Below are 10,000 nucleotides of genomic sequence, written 5' to 3'. Positions count from 1 at the left end.
AATTCATATGATGCCACACCGTAGTGTTCCCAGTTCATATTATGCCACATCGTAGTGCCCCAAGGTCATATTATGCCACATAGTATTACCCTCAATTCATATTTGGTCATGCAGAAGTGCCCACAAATCATATTATGGCATAGTAGTGCCCCCAAAACATATACCATACAGTAGTGCCCACAAATCATATTATGTCACAACAGTGCCTCCAAATCATATTATGCCACAATAGTGACCCCAAATAACATTATGCCATAGTAGTGCCCCCAAATCATTAGTAAAGCCCAGACAAAAACTCATTCACAAATAAAAATTGGTACAGCATATCAGATACTGAGTGTGAGTCCCAAGAGCAGCTTAATACATCATTTACAATGCAAACAAAAATAGATATATTGACACAATTACAGATAAAATTTATGACAAGCAATGTTTTTTTCTCTTAATTAAAAATCTCTGTACAGATAAATATGCAAAAAACATTACAGCGCAATAATGAGCAATACATAGTGTTAAACATTATTGGATACGCTGTAGTGTCCCCAGTTCAAGAAAGGATGATTAAAAACACATTGCACATGAGAAAATATATGAACTTACCTGATTATGGCATCCTGTTTTCTGTTCTCCTACTGGGCGCTGGGCGAGGAGGGATCAGCAGCTGTCAGCTCACACAGGCAGTCGGGAGCAGGAACAGAGGGCAGTGGTCGAAGCAGAAATTTAGGAGTGGGGGTATAGAAAATATAAGTGAATGGAGTATGAAGGCTTGATTTTTTTTTTTAACACTTGTTCCCTCTGTGCATTTTCATTCTTCATTACTACTTGTGTTTTATGATAGCTGCATCCCTGACTTTCGAATTCTTAAGATGTCTCTCCCTTTACACTTTCTTTTACCTATGCCCCTGCACCATCTTCTCTTTTGTCCCTCTCTCCTTTCTCCGCTGGCTCTCACACATCTTTCTGCACCACCTACTCCCCTGGCTCTCTCACACGTCTTCCTGCACCCTCTACCCCCCGGCTCTCTCACTCCTCTTCCTGCACCCCCTACCACCCTGGCTGTCTCACCACCTCTCCCACTGCCCCCTTCCCCCTGGCTCTCTCACCCCTCTCCCACCACCCCCTTCCCCTTTGGCTCTCTCACCCCCTCTCCCAGCGCCCCCTTCCCCTTTGGCTCTCTCACCCCCTCTCCCAGCGCCCCCTTCCCCTTTGGCTCTCTCACCCCCTCTCCCAGTGCCCCCTTCCCCTTTGGCTCTCTCACCCCCTCTCCCAGAACCCCCTTCCCCTTTGGCTCTCTCACCCCCTCTCCCAGCACCCCCTTCCCCTTTGGCTCTCTCACCCCCTCTCCCAGTACCCCCCTTCCCCTTTGGCTCTCACACCCCCCTCTCCCAGCACCCCCTTCCCCTTTGGCTCTCTCACCCCCTCTCCCAGAACCCCCTGGCTCTCTCACCCCCTCTCCCAGAACCCCCTGGCTCTCTCACCCCCTCTCCCAGCACCCCCTGGCTCTCACCCCCTCTCCCAGCACCCCCTGGCTATCTCACCCCCTTTCCCAGCACCCCATGGCTATCTCACCCCCTTTCCCAGCACCCCATGGCTCTCACCCCCTCTCCCAGCACCCCATGGCTCTCACCCCCTCTCCCAGCACCCCATGGCTCTCACCCCCTCTCCCAGCACCCCCTGGCTATCTCACCCCCTCTCCCAGCACCCCTGGCTCTCACCCCCTCTCCCAGCACCACATGGCTCTCACCCCCTTTCCCAGCACCCCCTGGCTCTCACCCCCTCTCCCAGCACCCCCTGGCTCTCACCCCCTCTCCCAGCACCCCCTGGCTCTCAACCCCTTTCCCAGCACCACATGGCTCTCACCGCCTCTCCCAGCACCCCCTGGCTATCTCACCCCCTCTCCCAGCACCACATGGCTCTCACCCCCTCTCCCAGCACCCCCTGGCTATCTCACCCCCTCTCCCAGCACCACATGGCTCTCACCCCCTCTCCCAGCACCCCCTGGCTCTCACCCCCTCTCCCAGCACCCCCTGGCTCTCACCCCCTCTCCCAGCACCCCCTGGTTCTCACCCCCTGGCTCTCACCCCCTCTCCCAGCACCCCCTGGCTTTCACCCCCTTTCCCAGCACCACATGGCTCTCACCCCCTCTCCCAGCACCCCCTGGCTATCTCACCCCCTCTCCCAGCACCACATGGCTCTCACCCCCTCTCCCAGCACCCCCTGGCTCTCACCCCCTCTCCCAGCACCCCCTGGCTATCTCACCCCCTTTCCCAGCACCTCATGGCTCTTCCACACTCTTGACCCCCCCCCCCCCCCGCACGAGAATGAGGGCACCCACGCGACCCCCCCGAAAATCACAGCACCCCCGCGACCCCCCGAAAATCGCGGCACCCCTGCGACCCCCCCCCCCGAAAATCGCGGCACCCCTGCGACCCCCCCCTCAAAAATCGCGGCACCCCCGAGACCCCCCGAAAATCGTGACCCCCCCGAAAATCGCGGCACCCCTGAACCCACCCCCCCCCGGAAAATTGCGGCACCTCCCCCCCCTTCCTCTTCAGTAAAAAAAAAACAGGAAACTCACCAGTGTAACAGTGCACCAGAGCACAGCATAACGGGGGAGGGACCTGAGGAGCTGCGCAGCAGAGGTGGCTGGTTCCTGGGGAGGAACCAGCCACCAAGAAGACGGGAGGAGTCGGTCCGGCCCATCCAGCCATCGGCCCCTTCTGGCATTTGCCAGAAGTGCCAGATGGCCTGTCCGGCCCCTGGATGGGAGACCGCCTGGGAATACCAGGTGCTGTAGGCTTTTGCTGCTGCTGAAATCACTTTTTCACTTTCAAACCAGCAGGGGTCACTCTTGTCTTCGGCTTCTCCCTTTTACAATTGCACACCTTCATTCATTTATTCCTGCACATCTAGCTCTTTCAAAAACTACACTCACACTTTACCTACACTTAAAAGCTGCCACATCCACCAGGAACATCCTCCCTTCAGCTTAGCACACCAGGAGTCCAAACAAGTGGAAATCACAGGGACCTTCCCCAGCCATATCCTGCACCCCATGGGCCAGTCTTTGAAAAGTCAAGAGGAGGGAAATCTCAGACTTATAGCAGGTCAGAAGAAGACAGCCACCATTTGTAGCCACTAAGCAGAAAAAGTGAGGATCTTGAGGATAACCCCCCCAAAAAAGATAGGAAAATGTTTAAAAAAAATGCAAGAAATGTCAAGGAAGGGTTATAAGGCAGATTGACAAAGTCTGCTGCTGTCTGGGGGTGCATGAAAGAAAAAGTGACTGCAAAGGTTAAAGAAGCAAGAAGCAGGCTAGGAGGAGAGAGAGCGAGAGACTGCCTTGTCCTGGTGCTGTCATGCAGCCGAAGCAAAGTGTGTGGATGATTAGAAAGTAAGGAGCAGCTGGCCTGGGGAGGAGGATCAAGCCTACCACTGCTGCTGCTGCTGCTTGTGACGAGTAGAAAAGGGACCAACTGAGAGCCTTGTCTCTGCCTACGGGCACACCACCCTGAACACGCCCCGATCTTGTCTGATCTCGGAAGCTAAGCAGGGTCAGGCTGGTTAGTACTTGGATGGGAGACCGCCTGGGAATACCAGGTGCTGTAGGCTTTTGCTGCTGCTGAAATCACTTTTTTTCACTTTCAAACCAGCAGGGGTCACTCTTGTCTTCGGCTTCTCCCTTTTACAATTGCACACTTCATTCATTTATTCCTGCACATCTAGCTCTTTCAAAAACTACACTCACACTTTACCTACACTTAAAAGCTGCCACATCCACCAGGAACATGCTCCCTTCAGCTTAGCACACCAGGAGTCCAAACAAGTGGAAATCACAGGGACCTTCCCCAGCCATATCCTGCACCCCATGGGCCAGTCTTTGAAAAGTCAAGAGGAGGGAAATCTCAGACTTATAGCAGGTCAGAAGAAGACAGCCACCATTTGTAGCCACTAAGCAGAAAAAGTGAGGATCTTGAGGATAACCCCCCAAAAAAGATAGGAAAATGTTTAAAAAAAATGCAAGAAATGTCAAGGAAGGGTTATAAGGCAGATTGACAAAGTCTGCTGCTGTCTGGGGGTGCATGAAAGAAAAAGTGACTGCAAAGGTTAAAGAAGCAAGAGCAGGCTAGGAGAGAGAGAGCGAGAGACTGCCTTGTCCTGGTGCTGTCATGCAGCCGAAGCAAAGTGTGTGGATGATTAGAAAGTAAGGAGCAGCTGGCCTGGGGAGGAGGATCAAGCCTACCACTGCTGCTGCTGCTGCTTGTGACGAGTAGAAAAGGACCAACTGAGAGCCTTGTCTCTGCCTACGGCCACACCACCCTGAACACGCCCGATCTCGTCTGATCTCGGAAGCTAAGCAGGGTCAGGCCTGGTTAGTACTTGGATGGGAGACCGCCTGGGAATACCAGGTGCTGTAGGCTTTTGCTGCTGCTGAAATCACTTTTTCACTTTCAAACCAGCAGGGGTCACTCTTGTCTTCGGCTTCTCCCTTTTACAATTGCACACTTCATTCATTTATTCCTGCACATCTAGCTCTTTCAAAAACTACACTCACACTTTACCTACACTTAAAAGCTGCCACATCCACCAGGAACATGCTCCCTTCAGCTTAGCACACCAGGAGTCCAAACAAGTGGAAATCACAGGGACCTTCCCCAGCCATATCCTGCACCCCATGGGCCAGTCTTTGAAAAGTCAAGAGGAGGGAAATCTCAGACTTATAGCAGGTCAGAAGAAGACAGCCACCATTTGTAGCCACTAAGCAGAAAAAGTGAGGATCTTGAGGATAACCCCCCAAAAAAGATAGGAAAATGTTTAAAAAAAATGCAAGAAATGTCAAGGAAGGGTTATAAGGCAGATTGACAAAGTCTGCTGCTGTCTGGGGGTGCATGAAAGAAAAAGTGACTGCAAAGGTTAAAGAAGCAAGAGCAGGCTAGGAGAGAGAGAGCGAGAGACTGCCTTGTCCTGGTGCTGTCATGCAGCCGAAGCAAAGTGTGTGGATGATTAGAAAGTAAGGAGCAGCTGGCCTGGGGAGGAGGATCAAGCCTACCACTGCTGCTGCTGCTGCTTGTGACGAGTAGAAAAGGACCAACTGAGAGGCTTGTCTCCACCTACGGCCACACCACCCTGAACACGCCCGATCTCGTCTGATCTCAGAAGCTAAGCAGGGTCAGGCCTGGTTAGTACTTGGATGGGAGACCGCCTGGGAATACCAGGTGCTGTAGGCTTTTGCTGCTGCTGAAATCACTTTTTCACTTTCAAAACCAGCAGGGGTCACTCTTGTCTTCGGCTTCTCCCTTTTACAATTGCACACTTCATTCATTTATTCCTGCACATCTAGCTCTTTCAAAAACTACACTCACACTTTACCTACACTTAAAAGCTGCCACATCCACCAGGAACATGCTCCCTTCAGCTTAGCACACCAGGAGTCCAAACAAGTGGAAATCACAGGGACCTTCCCCAGCCATATCCTGCACCCCATGGGCCAGTCTTTGAAAAGTCAAGAGGAGGGAAATCTCAGACTTATAGCAGGTCAGAAGAAGACAGCCACCATTTGTAGCCACTAAGCAGAAAAAGTGAGGATCTTGAGGATAACCCCCCAAAAAAGATAGGAAAATGTTTAAAAAAAATGCAAGAAATGTCAAGGAAGGGTTATAAGGCAGATTGACAAAGTCTGCTGCTGTCTGGGGGTGCATGAAAGAAAAAGTGACTGCAAAGGTTAAAGAAGCAAGAGCAGGCTAGGAGAGAGAGAGCGAGAGACTGCCTTGTCCTGGTGCTGTCATGCAGCCGAAGCAAAGTGTGTGGATGATTAGAAAGTAAGGAGCAGCTGGCCTGGGGAGGAGGATCAAGCCTACCACTGCTGCTGCTGCTGCTTGTGACGAGTAGAAAAGGACCAACTGAGAGGCTTGTCTCCGCCTACAGCCACACCACCCTGAACACACCCGATCTCGTCTGATCTCGGAAGCTAAGCAGGGTCAGGCCTGGTTAGTACTTGGATGGGAGACCGCCTGGGAATACCAGGTGCTGTAGGCTTTTGCTGCTGCTGAAATCACTTTTTCACTTTCAAACCAGCAGGGGTCACTCTTGTCTTCGGCTTCTCCCTTTTACAATTGCACACTTCATTCATTTATTCCTGCACATCTAGCTCTTTCAAAAACTACACTCACACTTTACCTACACTTAAAAGCTGCCACATCCACCAGGAACATGCTCCCTTCAGCTTAGCACACCAGGAGTCCAAACAAGTGGAAATCACAGGGACCTTCCCCAGCCATATCCTGCACCCCATGGGCCAGTCTTTGAAAAGTCAAGAGGAGGGAAATCTCAGACTTATAGCAGGTCAGAAGAAGACAGCCACCATTTGTAGCCACTAAGCAGAAAAAGTGAGGATCTTGAGGATAACCCCCCAAAAAAGATAGGAAAATGTTTTAAAAAAATGCAAGAAATGTCAAGGAAGGGTTATAAGGCAGATTGACAAAGTCTGCTGCTGTCTGGGGGTGCATGAAAGAAAAAGTGACTGCAAAGGTTAAAGAAGCAAGAGCAGGCTAGGAGAGAGAGAGAGCGAGAGACTGCCTTGTCCTGGTGCTGTCATGCAGCCGAAGCAAAGTGTGTGGATGATTAGAAAGTAAGGAGCAGCTGGCCTGGGGAGGAGGATCAAGCCTACCACTGCTGCTGCTGCTGCTTGTGACGAGTAGAAAAGGACCAACTGAGAGCCTTGTCTCTGCCTACGGCCACACCACCCTGAACACGCCCGATCTCGTCTGATCTCGGAAGCTAAGCAGGGTCAGGCCTGGTTAGTACTTGGATGGGAGACCGCCTGGGAATACCAGGTGCTGTAGGCTTTTGCTGCTGCTGAAATCACTTTTTCACTTTCAAACCAGCAGGGGTCACTCTTGTCTTCGGCTTCTCCCTTTTACAATTGCACACTTCATTCATTTATTCCTGCACATCTAGCTCTTTCAAAAACTACACTCACACTTTACCTACACTTAAAATCTGCCACATCCACCAGGAACATGCTCCCTTCAGCTTAGCACACCAGGAGTCCAAACAAGTGGAAATCACAGGGACCTTCCCCAGCCATATCCTGCACCCCATGGGCCAGTCTTTGAAAAGTCAAGAGGAGGGAAATCTCAGACTTATAGCAGGTCAGAAGAAGACAGCCACCATTTGTAGCCACTAAGCAGAAAAAGTGAGGATCTTGAGGATAACCCCCCAAAAAAGATAGGAAAATGTTTAAAAAAAATGCAAGAAATGTCAAGGAAGGGTTATAAGGCAGATTGACAAAGTCTGCTGCTGTCTGGGGGTGCATGAAAGAAAAAGTGACTGCAAAGGTTAAAGAAGCAAGAGCAGGCTAGGAGAGAGAGAGCGAGAGACTGCCTTGTCCTGGTGCTGTCATGCAGCCGAAGCAAAGTGTGTGGATGATTAGAAAGTAAGGAGCAGCTGGCCTGGGGAGGAGGATCAAGCCTACCACTGCTGCTGCTGCTGCTTGTGACGAGTAGAAAAGGACCAACTGAGAGGCTTGTCTCCGCCTACAGCCACACCACCCTGAACACACCCGATCTCGTCTGATCTCGGAAGCTAAGCAGGGTCAGGCCTGGTTAGTACTTGGATGGGAGACCGCCTGGGAATACCAGGTGCTGTAGGCTTTTGCTGCTGCTGAAATCACTTTTTCACTTTCAAACCAGCAGGGGTCACTCTTGTCTTCGGCTTCTCCCTTTTACAATTGCACACTTCATTCATTTATTCCTGCACATCTAGCTCTTTCAAAAACTACACTCACACTTTACCTACACTTAAAAGCTGCCACATCCACCAGGAACATGCTCCCTTCAGCTTAGCACACCAGGAGTCCAAACAAGTGGAAATCACAGGGACCTTCCCCAGCCATATCCTGCACCCCATGGGCCAGTCTTTGAAAAGTCAAGAGGAGGGAAATCTCAGACTTATAGCAGGTCAGAAGAAGACAGCCACCATTTGTAGCCACTAAGCAGAAAAAGTGAGGATCTTGAGGATAACCCCCCAAAAAAGATAGGAAAATGTTTTAAAAAAATGCAAGAAATGTCAAGGAAGGGTTATAAGGCAGATTGACAAAGTCTGCTGCTGTCTGGGGGTGCATGAAAGAAAAAGTGACTGCAAAGGTTAAAGAAGCAAGAGCAGGCTAGGAGAGAGAGAGAGCGAGAGACTGCCTTGTCCTGGTGCTGTCATGCAGCCGAAGCAAAGTGTGTGGATGATTAGAAAGTAAGGAGCAGCTGGCCTGGGGAGGAGGATCAAGCCTACCACTGCTGCTGCTGCTGCTTGTGACGAGTAGAAAAGGACCAACTGAGAGCCTTGTCTCTGCCTACGGCCACACCACCCTGAACACGCCCGATCTCGTCTGATCTCGGAAGCTAAGCAGGGTCAGGCCTGGTTAGTACTTGGATGGGAGACCGCCTGGGAATACCAGGTGCTGTAGGCTTTTGCTGCTGCTGAAATCACTTTTTCACTTTCAAACCAGCAGGGGTCACTCTTGTCTTCGGCTTCTCCCTTTTACAATTGCACACTTCATTCATTTATTCCTGCACATCTAGCTCTTTCAAAAACTACACTCACACTTTACCTACACTTAAAATCTGCCACATCCACCAGGAACATGCTCCCTTCAGCTTAGCACACCAGGAGTCCAAACAAGTGGAAATCACAGGGACCTTCCCCAGCCATATCCTGCACCCCATGGGCCAGTCTTTGAAAAGTCAAGAGGAGGGAAATCTCAGACTTATAGCAGGTCAGAAGAAGACAGCCACCATTTGTAGCCACTAAGCAGAAAAAGTGAGGATCTTGAGGATAACCCCCCAAAAAAGATAGGAAAATGTTTAAAAAAAATGCAAGAAATGTCAAGGAAGGGTTATAAGGCAGATTGACAAAGTCTGCTGCTGTCTGGGGGTGCATGAAAGAAAAAGTGACTGCAAAGGTTAAAGAAGCAAGAGCAGGCTAGGAGAGAGAGAGCGAGAGACTGCCTTGTCCTGGTGCTGTCATGCAGCCGAAGCAAAGTGTGTGGATGATTAGAAAGTAAGGAGCAGCTGGCCTGGGGAGGAGGATCAAGCCTACCACTGCTGCTGCTGCTGCTGCTGCTTGTGACGAGTAGAAAAGGACCAACTGAGAGCCTTGTCTCTGCCTACGGCCACACCACCCTGAACACGCCCGATCTCGTCTGATCTCGGAAGCTAAGCAGGGTCAGGCCTGGTTAGTACTTGGATGGGAGACCGCCTGGGAATACCAGGTGCTGTAGGCTTTTGCTGCTGCTGAAATCACTTTTTCACTTTCAAACCAGCAGGGGTCACTCTTGTCTTCGGCTTCTCCCTTTTACAATTGCACACTTCATTCATTTATTCCTGCACATCTAGCTCTTTCAAAAACTACACTCACACTTTACCTACACTTAAAAGCTGCCACATCCACCAGGAACATGCTCCCTTCAGCTTAGCACACCAGGAGTCCAAACAAGTGGAAATCACAGGGACCTTCCCCAGCCATATCCTGCACCCCATGGGCCAGTCTTTGAAAAGTCAAGAGGAGGGAAATCTCAGACTTATAGCAGGTCAGAAGAAGACAGCCACCATTTGTAGCCACTAAGCAGAAAAAGTGAGGATCTTGAGGATAACCCCCCAAAAAAGATAGGAAAATGTTTAAAAAAAATGCAAGAAATGTCAAGGAAGGGTTATAAGGCAGATTGACAAAGTCTGCTGCTGTCTGGGGGTGCATGAAAGAAAAAGTGACTGCAAAGGTTAAAGAAGCAAGAGCAGGCTAGGAGAGAGAGAGCGAGAGACTGCCTTGTCCTGGTGCTGTCATGCAGCCGAAGCAAAGTGTGTGGATGATTAGAAAGTAAGGAGCAGCTGGCCTGGGGAGGAGGATCAAGCCTACCACTGCTGCTGCTGCTGCTTGTGACGAGTAGAAAAGGACCAACTGAGAGCCTTGTCTCTGCCTACGGCCACACCACCCTGAACACGCCCGATCTCGT

General features: G+C 50.8%; 8 non-coding genes and 1 pseudogene across 8 annotated transcripts in view; all 9 read left to right on the top strand.

Annotated features, from left to right (window-relative positions):
- Positions 1–3,493: 3,493 nt before the first annotated feature.
- LOC142117122 (5S ribosomal RNA) lies at positions 3,494–3,612 on the top strand (annotated as a pseudogene).
- A 690-nt stretch (positions 3,613–4,302) lies between these two features.
- LOC142117131 (5S ribosomal RNA) lies at positions 4,303–4,421 on the top strand. The gene has a single exon (XR_012682720.1). It is a non-coding gene; the product is annotated as a 5S ribosomal RNA (ribosomal RNA).
- Positions 4,422–5,109: 688 nt separating this feature from the next.
- On the top strand, positions 5,110–5,228 carry LOC142117118 (5S ribosomal RNA). Its single transcript, XR_012682709.1, has one exon. It is a non-coding gene; the product is annotated as a 5S ribosomal RNA (ribosomal RNA).
- A 689-nt stretch (positions 5,229–5,917) lies between these two features.
- On the top strand, positions 5,918–6,036 carry LOC142117024 (5S ribosomal RNA). Its single transcript, XR_012682622.1, has one exon. It is a non-coding gene; the product is annotated as a 5S ribosomal RNA (ribosomal RNA).
- Positions 6,037–6,726: 690 nt separating this feature from the next.
- LOC142117130 (5S ribosomal RNA) lies at positions 6,727–6,845 on the top strand. The gene has a single exon (XR_012682719.1). It is a non-coding gene; the product is annotated as a 5S ribosomal RNA (ribosomal RNA).
- Positions 6,846–7,533: 688 nt separating this feature from the next.
- Positions 7,534–7,652, top strand: LOC142117160 (5S ribosomal RNA). Its single transcript, XR_012682746.1, has one exon. It is a non-coding gene; the product is annotated as a 5S ribosomal RNA (ribosomal RNA).
- Positions 7,653–8,342: 690 nt separating this feature from the next.
- LOC142117129 (5S ribosomal RNA) lies at positions 8,343–8,461 on the top strand. The gene has a single exon (XR_012682718.1). It is a non-coding gene; the product is annotated as a 5S ribosomal RNA (ribosomal RNA).
- Positions 8,462–9,155: 694 nt separating this feature from the next.
- Positions 9,156–9,274, top strand: LOC142117128 (5S ribosomal RNA). The gene has a single exon (XR_012682717.1). It is a non-coding gene; the product is annotated as a 5S ribosomal RNA (ribosomal RNA).
- A 688-nt stretch (positions 9,275–9,962) lies between these two features.
- Positions 9,963–10,000, top strand: part of LOC142117127 (5S ribosomal RNA) — a 119-nt gene continuing 81 nt past the window's right edge. The window contains exon 1 of the ribosomal RNA XR_012682716.1: positions 9,963–10,000. This exon is cut by the window's right edge and continues 81 nt beyond it. This is a non-coding gene — a ribosomal RNA (5S ribosomal RNA).

The sequence above is a fragment of the Mixophyes fleayi genome, unplaced genomic scaffold, assembly GCF_038048845.1.
Source record: "Mixophyes fleayi isolate aMixFle1 unplaced genomic scaffold, aMixFle1.hap1 Scaffold_169, whole genome shotgun sequence".
Lineage (NCBI taxonomy): Eukaryota > Metazoa > Chordata > Amphibia > Anura > Limnodynastidae > Mixophyes > Mixophyes fleayi.
The sequence above is the reverse complement of the archived record's forward strand: the minus strand, read 5'-3'. Positions and strand labels throughout refer to the sequence as shown.